Here is a 20028-nt window from a genome sequence, read left to right on the forward strand (position 1 = left end):
TATATATGGGATAGCTCTTCATATGTGCCTTGATCAAATAACTTTTTTTTCTTTTTCCACACATTGCAGAAACACCTTCAATCAATTGATGTAAGTCGCCGAAATATGATATTCATACACAAATTTAAGTAAATATTATGTGCCGACACACTTGCGAATGAATAATGCAAAACCCGCATAATTAAAAGGGAAAAGTTTAGAAATAGCAACTATAAAGTCTTAATTGTAACTTTTATAGCAACAGTTTAATAATTACAAAAAATAGCAAATTGTATTTTGTATTTAAGTAAATTGTTGTTATACAAATACATATACAACAAGATTTACTGCCCTTGTTTTACTCAAATTAGTTGAGTTAAATAAGGAATAATTATCTCATCTAATTAAATTTCCATAAATTACTCTTATTCATATTAGTAGATTCATTTTCCAAATCAAACTCAAATATGAAGATTATTATTTCCATGATCTTTAAAAATTCAAAATAACATTCTATTATATCTCTAACTATTTTTTCTTGTTAGTTTTTTATTATTTTAATCTTTTTTTATATTTAATTTTTGTTTCTTTTCCCTTTTTTTCTTTCACTTTATTCTCTCTCTTCTACTTCTCTTCTTTTTCCTTTTTCTTCTTTTATTTATTTTTTTCTTTTTTTTTCATTTTCTCATATTTTTTTTGTTTTCTTCTTCTTCTTCTTTTTTTAAAAGATTTTTTTTTTTACACTTCTATTTCTAGTTTCTATTTCTCTTTATTTTTTTTGTCCTTTTTCACTTTTTTTTTATATTTTATTTTTTGTTTTTGTTTTTTTTCTATTTTTTTTGTTTTTTCTTTTATTTATTCTTCTATCTCTATCTTTTATTTTTAAAAGACAAATATCTATATCATATATAAATATTCAAAAAATATATAAAATAAATAGACATATCGATCTGTATATGTATTTACGGTAAAAAAACATACATATATGTCTGCATATGTATTTATAAAAATATATATCTAACTCACATGTATATATAAATATATAGGATACAAAATCTCTATAACAAAAATAATAATTATATACATATATGCATATAGGTAATAAAAAAAATATATGATACATATCTTAAATAGTAAAAGAAAACAAATAAGTACATATGTTACCCTCTAAAATGACATAGTGTGTACAGTTCAAAGACAAATACAACACTGTATAAAATATATATAGCTCTGCATATGTATTTACAGAATATTATATGAGTCACCTTTGTATTTGCAAATACATATGAAGATACATAGTATAGTTATATTTGTTACTGTTTAATATGAATATGATATGTATTTCGTAAATACATATGTATGTTTTGTACCGTAAATACATATTCAGATCTATATGGCTATGTATTTTATATGTTTTTTGAATATGTATATGTGATATACATATTTATATTTTCAAAATAAAAGTTAGAGATAGAAGAGTAAAAAAAAAAATGAAAAAAAGAGAAGTGAAAAAAGAAATAAAGGGAAGAAAGAGAAATAAAAGTATAAAAATAAAAGAAAAAAAGAAACAAAATAAAATAGAAAAAAATAAGAAAAATAAAAAAAAAGATATGAGAAAGGAAAAAAACGAAAAAACGAGAACAAAAAAGAGAAACAGAAGAGAGAAAATAAAGTGGAAAGAAAAAATAAAAAATAAAAAGAAATCAAAATAAAAAAATAAAATGAAAAAAAAAAACAAGCAAGAAAAAAAAGGTAGAGATATAAGAGAGTGAAAGACGGTAGTGATGTTTTATTTTGAAAATCTTGAAGATCATGGAGATAATTATCTTAAAATATGAAAAAGAAAAAAAAATAAAAATAAAATGTTAAAAAAAAAAAGATGAAAAAAAGTGTAAAAGATATAGTTATATTTGGGGAGGTCAAATAGTGGAGTGAAAATAGGAAAATGTAAAGTAGAGAGAGTAAAATATGGACTTGCCTAGTTAATAAGTAAAACAATGTTACTCTTGCTATAAATTGTAATTTTACAAAAGTGTTGCTATTTATTGTAATTATAGTTTCAAGTATGTTACTTTCAATAATTTTTTCTACTTAAAATGTGCATATTTGTGATAATGAATCGATATTATTTGTATACAATCTACTTAATGGTCTCTACCTTGGTAAAACTCAATAGATTCGAATTTACATCAAAATTTTTGTTTTAGTACTGAAATATTTTTTACTAAAGAAAATTTATTTTCAAGTTTCGACATAAGAAATTGTGTTAGTATTATCTTTTTATCCCAATTTATATAATATGTTTTAATCAATCCCAGAAGTAGTCGACATGCATATATGACACATTCTATACCTCCCAAATGAGACCAAAGCAAAAAAGGATATTGGGGAATGGGGACCATAGAACATTAAAACAATTAAAATAAGGATGTATTTTTGTGGTTTAAATTTTTATTTAAGGAAATAAATAAACTGTTTTATCGGCGGCTTTAAAAATACTGGAGAAGCAATTTTGTGGTCCAACACTCTGTGCCAGGGTTTTTGAGGTTTTCAGCCAAAAAAAAAATAATAAAGAAAAAAAGGGCATTTTCCTTCACAAAGAAAGAAAGGAAGACATGGTTGAATTTACCAGTTATTCCAATTCACGATCACGAAATTTTACCTGCTGTATTTATTAAAGTTGCTAAATACGAGAGCACCGTGCTAGCATAGGTTTAATATATATTATTTTTCTCGTTTATTAATAATTATTCACTATTAATTTGACACATAAATTAAAAAATAATAATAAAATTTTAGGGACAATATTATCATATTATCCTTTGAATATAATAAATTTAATGTTTTAAAAATGCATTGGATACTGAATAGTACCTAAATTAAGAGTAAAATAGGTACAAATGAAAATATTACCCATTGATTTTTCAAATTAAACATGTAATGTTGCACATCTATTTAATATAATTGATAAGTAAATATAGATGGAGGAAATAATATCTTTGTCTCAATTTATGTGACACAAATATAATTTGACATTAACTAAATTTTATATTTTCTCAAAATAATAAATTATTAATTAGTATAATTTATAATACTTTTAAAATAATTTTTATAGTATTATGCATTACTCCCTCTATCCCCATTTTATGACACAGATTAAAGTTTATCATATTTAAAGTTGAGAATATCCAACATTAAAAAAAATTGCCAAAATATTAGTTTCAAATTAAGAGTTTCTTTTTATTTATTATTTTTTAAAAATTAAGAGTGATAATGTAGACAGTAAAAATTGATTAATGATTACTTTGTAAACCATAGATCCGTCTAGAACTAACACACTGTTATAAATATATCACATATAGTCAATGTCTATTTTACTATATGTAGTGAATACCTATTTTATCATATATTATGTATGTTTATTTATGGAAAAATTACAAACCCCAAGGTTAGTTTTCCCCCATAAGTAAAAGGGTTTTTCCTCATTGTAATTCATCCCTCAAGAGAAATAAGAATTACTCTCTATTTTCTATTCTTCTTCTTCTTCTTCTTTGCTTTATGTTTTATAAAACGTTATCAGCACGAGACTCTACCAAACAAGATGAGATTATAGATCTAAAGGTAATTTCAAGGTAAGTAATTCCTTATGTTATCTTTCTTTTGTTACTAATAATATAATTATTGTTGGATTTGAGGAAAAATAATTGGTTTGGAATCATTTAAGTTTTAAATTTATTCCTCAAGAACAATATTATCAAAAGGGATGATAATTGTTGGGTTTAAGTCCCATCAATTTATACCTAAGACGCCTTTATATGGGTAAGACGTTGAGTTTGAATCTCAATGCACCGTATTGATGATATTTGGATGGCTAAGGCAAAATAATGTGTTTTTAATGAAAAGTTATGAAATATGTCCCATTGAATATGCTTCATTCCATGAAGTGAATGTGGTAGCAATATATGATAAGTGTGAAATATGACAACTTACTTCATTCTTGAAGTGTATATGATAGTAGTGCGTAATATGTCTGAAAGAAGACAAGTGATTGAATGCATGAATATATACATGGAGGGACAATATGATAATAATCATCAAAAGTGATGATATTTTCACACGTGAATTATGATCATAAGATATGTTAGAGAAAAATTCTCTAGATCATATGTATGCCTCGATTTTCTCCTGAAGTAGTAATATCATAAAAGAGGTTATAAGCTATAAATTTGATAGGTTTAAGACACGATTATATTTCATTCATGGGAATGAGAATTTTAATTGTTATAAGCATAGATCCATTCCCTCGGTGAATATGATGATATTTAGTGAAGCTTATCAACAAACGTGTACTTGATTGTGATGGATTCACAACTCACCTCCGAATGAGGCAGAATAATCGAGAAGAGTTATTTTGAAATCTACTTCTAAAGTAGTAAATCAAAAATTTATTTATATAATAGTAAATCTGAAATTTACTAAAGTAAAAAGGTACATGTCATGGTAAACTTGGAGTTTGCTAGAATAAAAGTTCATAAATTGACATGAACGATTATGACATCCCGAAGATGTGCATATTGAGTATTGGACATGTAATGAAGAATTAGAAAATTCTTCAAGAATTATTCATGTTGTTTTTTCTCATGATAAGTTGGTTGGACCAACTAATTATTGGATTGGATCTCTCAAAATCTGAAAAATATAAAAGGTGAATAAGGGTCCGTTCACCTTTCATGTGATATGTTGAAAAAAATACATTAATAAGATAATCACATGCACATTTATTGTCAACCTGTAGTTTGACATTCATAAAGTTGCTTGCTCAATAAAATAGAGTTAAGAGCATAACTTTTAGATTGTGCAATCAAGACAATTCATCTTGATGAAAATGGTTTGGCATTGAATGTCTTTAATAAATAGCTAAACCATTGCTGATGAGAACAAAGTTTCATGTATTGGTCTGAAATATGATATGTTGCATACAGTAACACTTGTATGGATTAGACCAATAAATTATGATTATTTCTTCCCTCTCAATTGGTTCATGGTCAGGAATCAACTATTTCATCTAATAGTTTTGATGTGTGGTATACAATTAATGAATATACCATGATGCACAAAGATGGAGGATGTATGTTAATTTTTCTAACATAAGGGGGAGATTATAAGCAGCTATGAAATATATTAGAAATTATCATCAGATCTTCATTCAAAAGATAATTCAAGTCGAATGTTGAACGCATCTCATATTTAAGCTGCAAGTGCTCCTATTTTGTGTTCATAAAGGACAATGTTTACGCATGCATGAAGCATGATAGACTAATCTATTTCAAGTGAAAATATCAAAAAATCTTTGAAAAATAAGGAGCAAATAATCATAATAAGAAGGCAATGTGCTCTTGAAGAGCCTATGACATAACACTTCATGAAACCTTATGAGAAGTTTAGGTACCTGAAAATAATGAAGTGATGGGATCTCAAAGTGTTATGTCATACTGTGAATCGATACAAAATGATATATCATCAATAATATCCTTGATACAATATTGATGCAATATTATAAAGTATTATGAGGATCCGAATTCTACGTTTATTTAAGCATGCTGACGTAGAAATATTTATCAAGTGACATGAAAGGATGCATTTTGGTAAGTATAAAACTTATTTGATTTGTAGTCCAGACACTTGAAGATATCACACTTGACATGTTGGATATTGTCACTTGACAAAAATCCATATGAAAATCTCTAAAGGATTCAAAATGCCTAAAGCATATAAAGTTTCTGGGAAACTTTTTATTATCCTCATAAGAGATAATTTGATGATTTGAGTATCATTGAAACTCTTGGAGAGTTTTCAAAAGCAATAGAATTTTTTCTTAAATGAGAAACGTGCAAAATTGAATAAAGATCTATTCCGACCTTAAGAAAAGAATGAGGAACTCCTTGGTTATGAAGTACAATATCTTAGTGCAATTGATGCACTAATGTATCTTGGAAATACTATATGACCTGATATAGCCTTTTTCAATTAATTTGGTAGCAAATTTGCAGTCCCGATCTTATTGGTCATGTTGATGTTGGGTACTTATCTGACCTACATAAAACTCGGTCTCAAATAGACTATATGTTCATATGTGGTGGTACTGCCATATCTTGAAGATCAATAAAGCGGTCTATCGTAGCCACTTCATCGAATCACGCTGAGATTATAGCAATTTATGAAGAAAGCCAATAGTGTGTATGGTTGAGATCCATAATACATCTCATTCGAGAAAAATGTGGCTTGAAATATGACAAAGTACCTACGATTTTATATGGAGATAATGCAGCATGCATAGCACAACTTAAGGAAGAATTCATAAAAGGAAATAGAACGAAGCACACTTCATCAAAGCTGTTCTACATGCATGAAGCTCCAAAAGAATGGTGATAGTTACATGCAACAGATTCGTTCAAATGAAAATGTGATTGATTTATTCACCGAATCTCCTCCAATTTCAACTTTCAAGAAGATGGTGCACAAGATCGGGATGCAAAGGTCCAAGGATGTTCTTATTAGGGGGAGTTAATACGCGTTGTACTCTTTTTCCCTTATGAGGTTTTGTCCCACTGGATTTTTCTTGTAAGGTTTTTAATGAGGAAGCTTATATGCGTATTATTAGAGATGTGTACTCTTTTTCCTTCACTAGATTTTTTTCTACTGGGTTTTTTCTAGTAAGGTTTTAACGTGACACATTATCTATCAATTAGACATTCAAGGGGGAGTGTTATAAATATACCATATATAGTGAATGTCCACTTTACCATATATAGTGAATACCTACTTTACCATATATTGTGTTTATTTATGGAAAAGTTACAAACCCCAAGGTTAGTTTTCCCCTATAAGTAAAGGGATTTTCCTTCATTGTAATTCATCCCTCAAGAGAAATAAGAATTACTCTCTATTCTCTCTTCTTCTTCTTCTTCTTCTTCTTTTTTGCTTTATGTTTTATAACACACACTAAGAATCTATATATATATATATATATATATATATATATATATATATATATATTAAAGAGTTCAATAGTCAATCCTATGTGGCATATCTTAGAAGGCTCCAAACATATTTATCTTTTTTTTTTATTTTTTTGGCCATTTTTATTATATTTTTTCCATTTTTATGCTATATAAAATGCCCTCAAAAGACACTTAATAAATTCTCATAAATTTGAATCATATTTATTTATAGTTGACTAACTTTCTTAAACATTACAGAATTACAAATCAGTTATTATCTCTTCAGCTTTTTGCCTCTTTTCATATTCCTATAAAGTTTTTTTTTTTAATAGTTTCTCATTTATTTGAAAAAATAATGAAGAATGACGATAAATAAGAATTAATAGCAATCTGTATGTATTCTTCCATTGCCTCCACAATATAAAATGAGCATATTCTTTGTTCTGCATATACTTCTATATGTTTATTTATATTTTTTCGTTCATGAGCAGTTTCTTTATTTTCTAGCTTAGATTTTTCTATTTTTTGAATTTAATGTTTATCCATCTTGTGATATTATCTTAGATATATCTTTATATTGTTGTTGAATTTCATTGTTTAAGCATATGAAGTTTTTTTATAATTAATTTATTTTATTATTCTTTTTAGATTGCCCAAAAGAGTATGATAATCTGATGCTTTCCACCGTTGCTTTAATCAAATTGTAAAATGCACAAATTAATTTATTTTGTCTCTCGCCAATGTCTGTGTTTGAAAAATGTAAGGTGACCAATGAAAATCGTAGTCATTTATTTGTAATAAATTTTACAGATTAAAACTGAAGAGTAATATTGTTTGCGGGCTATCAATCTCACTATTCAGGGTATTATTCTCATTAATTCTTCCCTTTATCAATTATTGCAATGTTTCATTCATATCCAACATTCAAGGTATGCTCCTCCTTACGTAATGTTTCATTTTTTTTATGTCTATTGAAGTTTGCTACTCTTGGAATGTGATAAATATTTAACTTGTATGTATGATATATATTTATACACACACACACATATATAGAAACCTCGGTACCATGTAACAATGATCACTTCTTGAAAGTAGATGATAAATTTTAAATTTTCATATGATCTAACATGTAACAATATCTATTTGGTGTATTTTTTTTCTCTGAGATGGTATAAATTAAAAAAAATTGGGCAACATATAAGGTACAAAAAGAGTTCTTATATATAATCTTCCATTGAGATATATATAATTTTTATCGCTGTTAGATTAATAATTTTTATTTCGATAAATTGTTTACTCTTATTAGTTAAAGGGTATCCATATAAATGAGATTTTTACGATATTTAAAATTTAGAAAGTGATGTTTACCATATTTTTTCATTCAATATGTACAATTCTTAGTATAGTTAATACTCAATCATGAATAATGATATCTTTATATGTTTTTGTCACTATGATGATTTGAATGATATTACTTTTTCGTTGGCATTTTTTTTGTAGAAATTGAATTTGAGATATCGAGCTTTTGAAAGTTATTTTAATTGTTGAAGGAGATGATAGGTATCTCGTGAATTTAGTCTAACTACGCTAAAACTGACCCGTTACCAAATTATCAGAATGGAAAAAGAAGTTATTTCTATACGTTGATTGTCTCAAAATTATGAAATTTCATATACTAATTAAAATCAGTAAAAGAGTTAAGTATTAAATACTCACTTCAAATATTGTCTTGCTTAGTCGGCATTTGAAAGGCCCATGTCAAAAAATAGTAGTAGTGATGGATGAAAAAAAATCACACATGACATGAAACATTGTAGATCATTTCTTAGATTAACATCACTAATAACTCATTAATAATATGACACCTCTTTGACCATGATTTAATACATCAAGCTTTCTTTTTATTTTTTCTCATTTATTTTGTTGTAAATCTCTCTCTCTATATATATATATATATAAAAGAGATCAATAATCAATCCTATGTGGCATATCTTAGAATGCTCCAAACATATTTATCTTTTTTGTAGTTTTTTTGGCCATTTTTATCATATTTCTTCCATTTTTATGCTATATAAAATGCCATCAAAAGACACTTAATAAATTCTCATAAATTTGAATCATATTTATTTATAGTTGACTAACTTTCTTAAACATTACATAATTTTCATAACCTCTTTTTTGTTCACTATGTTTATTTATTATAAACGCTGGGTTATTATGTTTACTATTGCTTCTTTGTATATACTGTTTTTCTAATAATTCATCTATATGAATTTTAAATTCTTTTAAATTGTCATAATTATATGTTAATGGTTTTTGAGTTATTATGCTATTTTTATCTATTAATTCAATTTTTATAGTAGTTTTATGTTTTTTCCTATCCTTTTAATGGATCTTCACTGTATAATTGTCTTAATCTTTTCTTTATTATTTCTACCTTATCTATTGAAAATATAGTTATTTCTTTTTTATTTATCGAAAATACAACTAGTTTTACTGTGTATTCTGTATTTTTTATATTTTCTAACTTTTGTGTAATTTTTCACTTCCTTTTATCAAACCAGTTTTCTTTCTTATTTTATTAATAGAGTTAATACATAAAATGACCCTAAACTTGACACCAAATTATAACTTTGACAGTGCACAAATATGACCTTTAACTATTCAAAACTGCACAAATATGACCTCTAATCCTACGTGGCAAAACGCGAGTTCAACACGCAAAACTGGGCGCGTCCAGCTTAAAATCTAAGGGCATAATACATAAATATGACCTTAAACTTTGATAGTGCACAAATATGGCCTTTAACTATTAAAAACTGCACAAATATCACCTTTAAATGATTTTTCACTATTATTTTTGGCTCAAAGATGAAAATGGCATCTAATTTCTTTTGTCATTATGGAAAAAGAGCAATATTGAAGATTTATTAATTAGGTGGGTCAGCCTCATATGAAAAAATCGTGCAGGTATGTATATATATATTATAAAACAGAGGGCGAATTTAAGTTATATAATATATCTAAATATAATTTATTTAAATATTAAATTAAAGATGAAACTATACTAATAATAAAAAAATTATAATTTTAATAAAGCGTTATTAAATTAACGTTATTAAGGATAGTAGTAGTAGTATATTAAATTAGCTTTATTACAATGTTATTAAAATATTATTAAATTAATGCAGGGGCGGACCTACGTGGTTACCATGGGGTTCACTCGAACCCCCTCGGTAAAAAAATTATGTTATATATATAAGGTAAAAATCTATATTTATGTACGTATATTAATATTGAACCACATAAAACAAGGCATTTAGATAGCCTAGTGATGTTATTTGCTCTTTTGGGCGCTTCCTTCAGCCTACTGCGCAGGTTCAATTTTTTAATTAAAAAAAAAGTTAGGTGTTGCAGCTATAGAAATAATAATAATAATAATAATAATAATAATAATAATAATAATAATAATAATAATAATAATAATAATAATAATAATAATAATAATAATAATAATAATAAAAACATCGCCTTTTTAACACAAAAAGTAAAACTTTGACAGTACACAAATATGACCTTTAATTATTCAAAACTGCACAAATATGACCTCCATCCAAGTCAGCCCTTTTAACGATGTGGCACCGTGTGATTGGATTACCTTTCCACGTATGCGCGAGTGAAACTCACTCATGGGGTTGCAAAATTGGAGGTCATATTGTTCAGGTTTTGAATATTTAAAGGTCCTATTTGTGCACTATCAAAGTTTATGGTCAAAGTTATAATTTGGTGTCAAGTTTAGGGTCATTTTTATGTATTAACTCTTATTAATAACTCTTTTTGCTCTTACTTTTTATTTACATGGTGTTGTAAACCACCAATCTGTTTTAGTTATTATATATGGGTATAATTTATCTAAAAATGACATTCATAATAGCATATCTTTTGATGTTGGTTCATAATTATAGATTTCTTCTATCGTTATTATTTTATCTCATACCTGTATTTTTACATTTTTAGCTTATATGTAATTAAACTTCCTCCATTATTAAATCCTTTGACTACTATTGGTGTTTTTAGTTTATCCCATTTACTTTCTGGTACACAGTTGTATCTACATAAGTTTGCTTCTGCTCCTGTATCTATCATAGGTGTATAATACCTGTTATAATATCCTTCTACTTTTATTTTTACAAGTACATATATTTTCATGTCATGTCAAATCTCTTTTTATTAATAATTTTTCTTTATTATATGTTATTGATAATTATGTATGCTCTATATTGTATGGTTTTACTTGTTCTAACCATTTTATTCCTAATATTATGTCTGACTTTTGCATTTCTTCCTTTATTTCAAATTCTATTTTTATTTTTCTTACTCCTATTATTTTTTTTTTCTGTCGTATCCTTAATGTTTATTAGACTCCTTGGTAGATCTGGGCATATATTACTATTAGATTTTATTTCTTCACTTTTTACTAGATATTTTGCTATATAATTTTCTTCTTGTCCTATGTTTAAGAGTCTTAAATATTCTTTTTCATTTATTATTCCTATTATGTAATATTGATTTAAATTAACTATTGAAATTGTTTCATAACTTGTTCTTTTTTCTGAGCTTGTTGATTCTGGTTTTTCATGAGCTATTCTTTTTGTTGTACTTATTCTATTATTTATTATTTTTAAATCTGCTTCTATATCTATGTCTTTGTAACTATAATCATTATTATCAATTGTTTTTACAAATTGTTCGAAAGGACTTTCTATTTGTATTTTATTAATTTTATTTTTTCCCATTATTTTATGTTTTGTTATTAATACGTATAGATTTTTACATTTTGCTATAAATATTTTACTTCTTGGGGTTAGTTCTATTCCTGATATCTTCCAATATACTACTAATGATTTATCTATATTTTTATCTGTTATTGCTACTGAATAATTCACACTTATTATAAATTTAAATTTTTGGTATATTAAATTTCCTTTTATGACAGTTATTATACTTTTTTCTATAGGTTTTATAATTCTATCATTTGCTAAATGTAATTCTATTGGTGTATCTATTCCTTCTCTAAAACATGTTTTTATCAATATCTCTGTTCCTCCAAGGTGTACATATTTTATTGGGTCTTTACTTTTTATATCATTTATTTCTTTATTAATTATTTTTTTTGTTACTAGCTCTACCTTTCGCAAATCTACAGTCTATTACATGTTCCTTTTGATTTACTACGTAGTATTCTTCCTTTTTTCTACTAAATATATTTTTTATTGTTGGTATTTTGAACATTTTTTCTACACTTAGGTCTAACTCTTTTCCTTTTATTTCGTCAAATATATTATTATCAACTATTATTTTTTGATCAGTTCCTTCTTCATTTAAATATTCTTCCTTTGTTATTATTTTTATATCTTCTTCAGTTATTTGGTTCATTTTTATATGTTCTTCAGTCATTTGATTCATCTAAATCACTATCTATTTCATTATCTGTTTTATTCTCTAAAATTTCATATATACTATCTTCACTTTCTAATTCATAATCTATATAATCTATATAATCTATCTGCATATATTCTGTATTTTTTATTTTTCTTTTTGATATTTGTTTCTTTTTTGGGTTTTTAGGCATTTTACAATATCTAGCTAAATGTCCTAGTTTTCCACAATTATAACAAGGACATTCTTTTATAGATTTATTTTTCCTATATGGTCTTTTATGTTTATAATTTTTTACATAATATCTTTTTTCTTGGTTTCTTATATTTATATTTTAATTTTTTGCATTTCTTATATTTCTTATGTCTTTTTCTTTTCTTATAATATCTTTCTTCACATCCAAATTGAGGTGCTATTTTATCTTTGCAACATGCTAAATTTCTTATTAGTTTTTTTTTTTTTATTTTTATTTCTTCTCAATATTTTTCACATAGATTTCTATACCATTGTTGTAAAAATTTTATTCTTGCTCCTAGGGTATCTACTATTTCTACTTTATCCCAACTCTTTATTTTTTTTGAACTAAATGGTTCAGGTAATTTATATAATCTTCTTATCTCCTTACTTTCCTCTGTATTATATGTTCCTCTATAATAATATTCTGTAAATGCGCATGTATATTCATCTATATAGCGCATATTACATATTTTTAATTTTAACATTAAATTCCTATTCGTATCTTTTTCCTTATTTTGTTCTTCTTCTTCTTCTTCTTCTTCTTCTTCTTCTTCTTCTTCTTCTTCTTCTGTTGTTATGCTTCTAAATTCATCTCTTATAGCTACTTCATATTTTTTCAATATTTCTGTTGGTGATATTTTAGTAGTTGTTGATGTTCCTTCTGTTTTATTATCAAACCTTAATACTTTTTTACTTGCTTCGGCTAGGTTTAAAAACCATAATTTTACTGTTCTTATTAATGTCATTTCTATATTCTGGTGTATTTGTTATATCTATATTATTATCTAATAATTGTTTTGACATGTATCCTGCCCATAATTGTATTATTTTATTTGTGTCTATTACACAATCTAAATCTAAAAAGTTATAACTTTTATTAATTATTTGTTTTGATGTCCATTTGTTATATTCATTTTTTATGTTATATTTTTTAAACTCTTTTTTATAATATGTAGGTTTTCTTATTTCTGATGTACTAGGTATTATGTTTTCATCATCTTCTTTATTAAGAGTATTTCTTTCTGTGTTTGTATTTTCTAAGTTTTCTTTATTAATTACTTCTTGTTTTTCATTAATTTTAGTTTCCTATGTTTTCTAGAATTTCTATATATGTTTCACTACCTTCCGAATCATAATTATCTGTTTCTTCAGTATCTATTGTATTTATTTCTAATTCACTGGTTTCTGGTTCTTTATTTTTTATTTCTAATTTTTTTAAATTGATTTATCTCGTTTAATAATTTTTGTTCTTTATCTTTTACTTCTTTTTCTTTCTTTTTTTTTTCATACAGGTCTTTTAGTATTTGTAGTTCTTTCTCTAATTCAGCAATCCTACTATTTTAGGTTCTTTTATTTTTTGTATTTCTTCTGTGGTTTGTTATTTTATTTTATCTATTTCTTTTTTCCTATCTATTTCTTCATTTTCTCTTTTTATTCTTACCATGGCTGCCAACTTATCTTCTTCCTAAATTAGAAAATACTATTTTTATTTTTAATCCTTCGTGATTTTTATATTTTTTTTCATCTATTATAAATTTTTCTTATTTCATTTTATTTAAATGTATATAAGTTATGTTGATATATATATTCTAGACTATCTATTATTGATTCTAAATTTGATATTTCTTCTTTTTATGAATTTATTGAGTCTTTACCAACTCCGACAACTATGTTATACTGTAGTCTTTCTATCTTTATTTTTAATTCTTTACGTTTTTCAGATATTATTTGTTTTAATTCTTTATATTTTTGTAATTTTTGTTTGTTATTCATCTAAGCAATATTTATAATATTTTGGTGGATATCTAAATCTAATTTTATCATAATTAATAAATTAATCAAATAAATTCAAATATATACTACTTCGGTAACTTTAAACAACATAGGCTTTGATACCAATTGTAGGGGGTGCAGATAACTTAAATAGATCGGATAACTTAAATAGATATATTATAACTCTAATGGATCTATTTTTATTTGTGTGTGGATGTTTCTTAACTTTTCTAAACATTTTTATTATTAATTTATTTATTTTAGTTTTATTGATGTTCATATGTTAGGAGGTGATTAAATGGTGTTTGATTAAATGCTTTACTGTAATATTCTTTAGTTTTTTCTCTTAGTCTTTGTAATTCTTGTATATTATTTTGAAAGTATTCTAAATATTCTATATCTTTTGTTATAAAATATTCAATTAAGTTCTCTTTCATAAGTATTTTTGTTAATCTTATTTCTTCCATATCTTGTCTCCAATATTTTAAATATTCATAGTTTATCATTTTATCCTGAAGTAGTTGTAATACTGCAAATTTTTTTGTAATAATTTATTCTAATTGTACTATATCTGATATTAAATTCTAAGTTATCTATTTCGTAAATTATTCTATTTTTTCTTCTATGAATAATTCTATGTTTCATGGTTTTATCTATCCAAATTAATCTTTCTTTTAATTGTTTTCTTCCTTTTCTAAGCTGGTTTCTATAATTAATTTCTTCATATAGCCAACTTTGTTTTCCTCTAACACTTTTAATATATTCTAACATTTTTAATTTGTATAATATCCATATGAATAATAACTATTATCATCTGAGTAATAATTATATGAATAATATAAATTAAGATCATGCATATCTTCTAACCATTCTAGACTTAACGATTCTTTATAAAATATTTTTTCCCATATTATTTTCTTTATGTCAACAAGTATCTTACTTTCATCAGATATATAGCTTGTCATATTGTCCATATGATGCTTAGGTTTCTACGAATAACTTGGATAACTTGGAATTAGATTTTAGTAATTTATGGTTTATTAAATACTTTATCATAATATTTTGTAACGCCCCGAAATATCATCCCGAGAAGCCACACGGTGCCCAAGGCTACACGTAGCCTCAAGCTAACCCTTTAAGCCAAAACAATACCTTTGGGTTCCAACACAACAACATACATGCTACGCTAAGGATATATATATAAGTACGTATCATATCACATCGCACATGGCACGGAATATCGTTAGGCTGTACATATATGGAATGTTTATACACAAACCAACCCAACAATACACTAGTCTGACATAGCCTCTATATAGCAAAATCAACGAGCCATTGGGACAAACCCCCAACTGACTCAACAGACCAAAGGGATTAAAAAACAACAACACTAAAACTAGCAACTTGGTCCTCGAACCATAAGGACTCACCACTGAAGGAGCGTAGATGCGGCACTCAGATATCATTGTCGCGCTGCGGCTGAGTACCTGAACCTATATCATGGTAAGAATGTAGCCCATAGAGAAATATGTGGGTCAGCACAAGATACGTACTGAGTATGTGGGGGCGCATGCAAAATATAAATAATATCATAAATTTCATAAAAACTTACATACGGACAATAATGACACACCTGGCTTGAGTGACATTGAATCATGCAACTCATAACATCTTAGATAGGAAATGTAGGAGAAAAACCTCATAAATCATTATAGATCATCATAGGCAACTTGGCTTACTACATCAAAACTCGAAGTGACTCGGTATTTCAATAAATATAACTCTTATGGATAGGGGAGTTTCCTATAACCGACAACCCCACATGAGCTACGTGGAATACCAATGTTTGAAATTTCCGTTGGCGGGAGCGTCATACTCTTTGCCAGGGAGTACGACCTTAAAACTGCAATAATCACAATCAGGCTCTCTGGCCAATAATATCATCATCAAACAACCCTACGGTGGCACATAGGTTTGGGGAAATACCAAATTTCTCTCTCGGTGCTAAGTACTACTCCCCGATAAGCTCAGAACGCGTTAGGGAATCCACCACAACATCACAAGGGTCTATCATAAATACCAAATCAAATCTCTTTCTCATTTATCAAATCATATCAATTTGTGGATTCCTAACTCAACACATTTTAGCTCAAAACATTTTAATCTTCTTCAACATCAACAAGGTATCAATGCATTGAACCATAACCGACTCGACATTTGGACAAGGATATGAAGACTCAATACATAATATTTTCAACAATTTAACTCACCAAAACCATCCAGAAAATACCAAGACTCATTGCAACTTCAATATCCACATTTCTCAATTTGCCATCCAACTCTTATTTAAAGGTACTTGAGACATCAACCCATAGTAGGGATATAGAATTTCCAATATCAATTATAAATTCATAATAAGGAAATAGTAGAATGATAGTATAAATCAAGGCTTAACAAATTAAATCATCATACTCTCATAATCAAATACTTTTTGGACATTATTCCATCTCAACATCATACACATATCGGATGACATAATCATATAGCTCATGGACAATAATATAACATATAAAACCATATTTCCAATTCATGGTAAAACATAAAATCTCATGTCAATGTAATTCAACAAAAATACCGGGCACAAGATCGAAAGGATAATCTTGTTCAAAGCCCCACATACCTAAAAATGGAAGATAAATATGAACTTTCGACTCTGAAACTTTATTCACAAAAATAAAGGGTGCTTCTCGAAGCCCTTAACATGATCAACTCAAATCCCAAATCAATTTAAAATTTTTACGATTAATCAAGAGACATAGAAGGATGAAATTTGGAGTAGTAGGGTTGGGGTTTGAGCCTTATGAAATTTTAGAGAAAAATGAGATATTGAATGCTCTTAATGGACTTAAATACATGGTTTAACCGGATGGATTGGAGTGAGAATGACCAAAATACCCTTAAAAATCAAATAATGTCAAATCTGTCCTTTGGTGGACTATTTTGATAGGCTGAAGTAGATCGACTATAATGTTTTGCTCCGATGGCCAAATTGGATGAAACCAATTTCATTGAAAAGAGTACTTTCAGAGCTTTCTGTCGATATATAGTAGCTTACCCAGATCATTATGTACAAGGAGTTATGATCATTTGAAGTTGACTCTAAAATTCGCCTGGCCTCAGTATTTTTTTCCTGCACATTTACTGTTCACCAATATTCACGGTTAGATCGGAATGATCATAACTCATCGCTCGAGTGTCCATTTTGGATGATCCACATATCGTTGGAAAGCTTATTTGATGCTCTACGCGATGAGGGGTCGCATATCCATAAATTCCACACAGAAAAATTATTAATCATGATAAAGAACAGAATTCAACACATTTTCGTCTGAGATCTTAACGAAAAAAATTTTTGGGGCATCACATCATTTCCCCTTGGAAACATTCATCCTCGAATGTTGATAGGTAGGTCAGGAATACTATGAAAATGAGTATATAGAGAAAAATCATCTTGTCCAAGCATATACTCCATTCTAGATTTTTTTGGATATCGTAGAAAACACATAAGCCAAGATAAACAGAGTAATAAGGATTAAATCAAAAGTGAACGATACCTTTGACATGCTCAGAATTCGTAGGAAAGAGGTGGGGATATTTGGCGCACATATCCGCTTCGGCTTCCCAAGTAGCACTCTCCACGGATTGATTTCGCCAAAGCACTTTAACCAAAGAAACTTCCTTGTTTCTTAGCCTAAGAACTTGAAAGTCAAACACCTCAACCGGAATCTCTTCATATGAAACACTATCTTGAATACCTGATCTTTCGGAAGGATCAATCACAACAGAATCACCAATAGACTTCTTAAGCATAGAAATATGGAAAACTGGATGGACGTTAGATAACTCCGCAGGCAATTCAACCTTATACGCTACCTTCCCAATGCGATCCACAATCTTATAGGGACCATTGTAATGACAACTTAGTTTCTCTTTCTTCCCAAATCTATTCACCCCTTTCATGGGTGAAATTTTCAAGTACACTAAACCACCAACATCAAATTAAAGGTCTTTCCTCATTACATTTGCGTATGATTTTTGACGACTTTGGGCGGTTTTCAACCTTTCTCAAATTAACTTAACCTTCTTTATGGCCTCGAACACCGCATCCAGTCCAGTCACGGCAACCTCACCAACTTCAAACCAACTAATGGATGATCTACACCTTCTACAATACAAATCTTCAAACGAGGCCATTCCAATAGTAGCATAAAAACTGTTATTGTAAGCAAACTCGATTAATGCTAAGTGCTCATCCCAACTACCTTTAAAATCAAGCACACAAGCCCTCAATATATCTTTTAAAGTTTGAATGGTCCGCTCGGCCTGACCATCTATTTGCGGATGGAAAGAAGAACTTAAACGAATTTGGGTACCGAGACCCTTCTGGAAAAATTTCCAAAACTGAGTACCTCTATCAGAAATAATAGCCAAAGGGATTCCATGAAGTTTGACGTGTTCCCGAATATATATTCTAGCATAATCTTTAGCTGTATACGATGAATGCACAGGCAAGAAATGAGCTGATTTTGTCAGCCGATCTACGACAACCCAAATCGAATCATGATGGCGACGAGAAGGAGGCAAACCAACTATGAAGTCCATATTCACTTCTTCCCACTTCTAAGTAGGAATGCTAAACTCTTGCATCACGCCACTGGGCCTTTGATGCTCTATTTTAACCTGTTGACACGTGGAACACTTCGCCACAAATTCTGCTATGTTCCTCTTCATACCGTTCCACCAATAGATTTCCCGCAAATCATAGTACATCTTGGTAGCACCAGGATGGATGGAGTATCGCGTACTATGTGCTTCCACCATAATCCTCTGCTTTAAGTTATCAACATCAGGAACACATAATCTTTCTCGGAGTCTCAAAAAACCATCTCTTCCTTGGGAGAAAATCTCCACCTTTTGGTCTTTAACTGACTGTTTTAACCTGACCAAGGTAGGATCCCTGTCTTGCTTCTCCTTCACTTTCGAAACTAAAGAGGATTCGGAACCGCTTTGCACTCCTATACTACCCTCAGCATCACCAAACAACCTAACCGCCAATCTAGCCAAATGATGTACCTCACAGGACAACTCTCTCTTACCAATCTCCACATGTGCTACGCTATCTATGGACTTCTGACTAAGGGCATTTTCTACTACATTGGCCTTGCCCGAATGAAATAGCACACTCATATCATAATATTTCAACAGTTCTAACCACCGTCTCTGCCTAAGATTCAACTTCTTTTGGGTAAATACATACTGCAAGCTCTTATGGTCCGTGGAGACGTCGACATGGACACCATACAAATAATGTCTCCAGATTTTCAAAGAAAAAACCACGGCAGCTAATTCAAGGTCATGGGTAGGATAATTCTTCTCGTGAGGCTTTAGCTGCCTGAAAGCATAAGTTATAACCTTGCCCTTTTGCATCAATATACAACCCAAACCAACTCTGGAAGCATCGCAATACACCACAAAACTATCAACACCATCAGGCAAAGTCAACAAAGGGGCTGAAGTGAGTCGAGTCTTCAATTCCTGA

Source organism: Capsicum annuum, chromosome 12 (assembly GCF_002878395.1).
Source record: "Capsicum annuum cultivar UCD-10X-F1 chromosome 12, UCD10Xv1.1, whole genome shotgun sequence".
NCBI classification, from domain to species: Eukaryota; Viridiplantae; Streptophyta; class Magnoliopsida; order Solanales; family Solanaceae; genus Capsicum; species Capsicum annuum.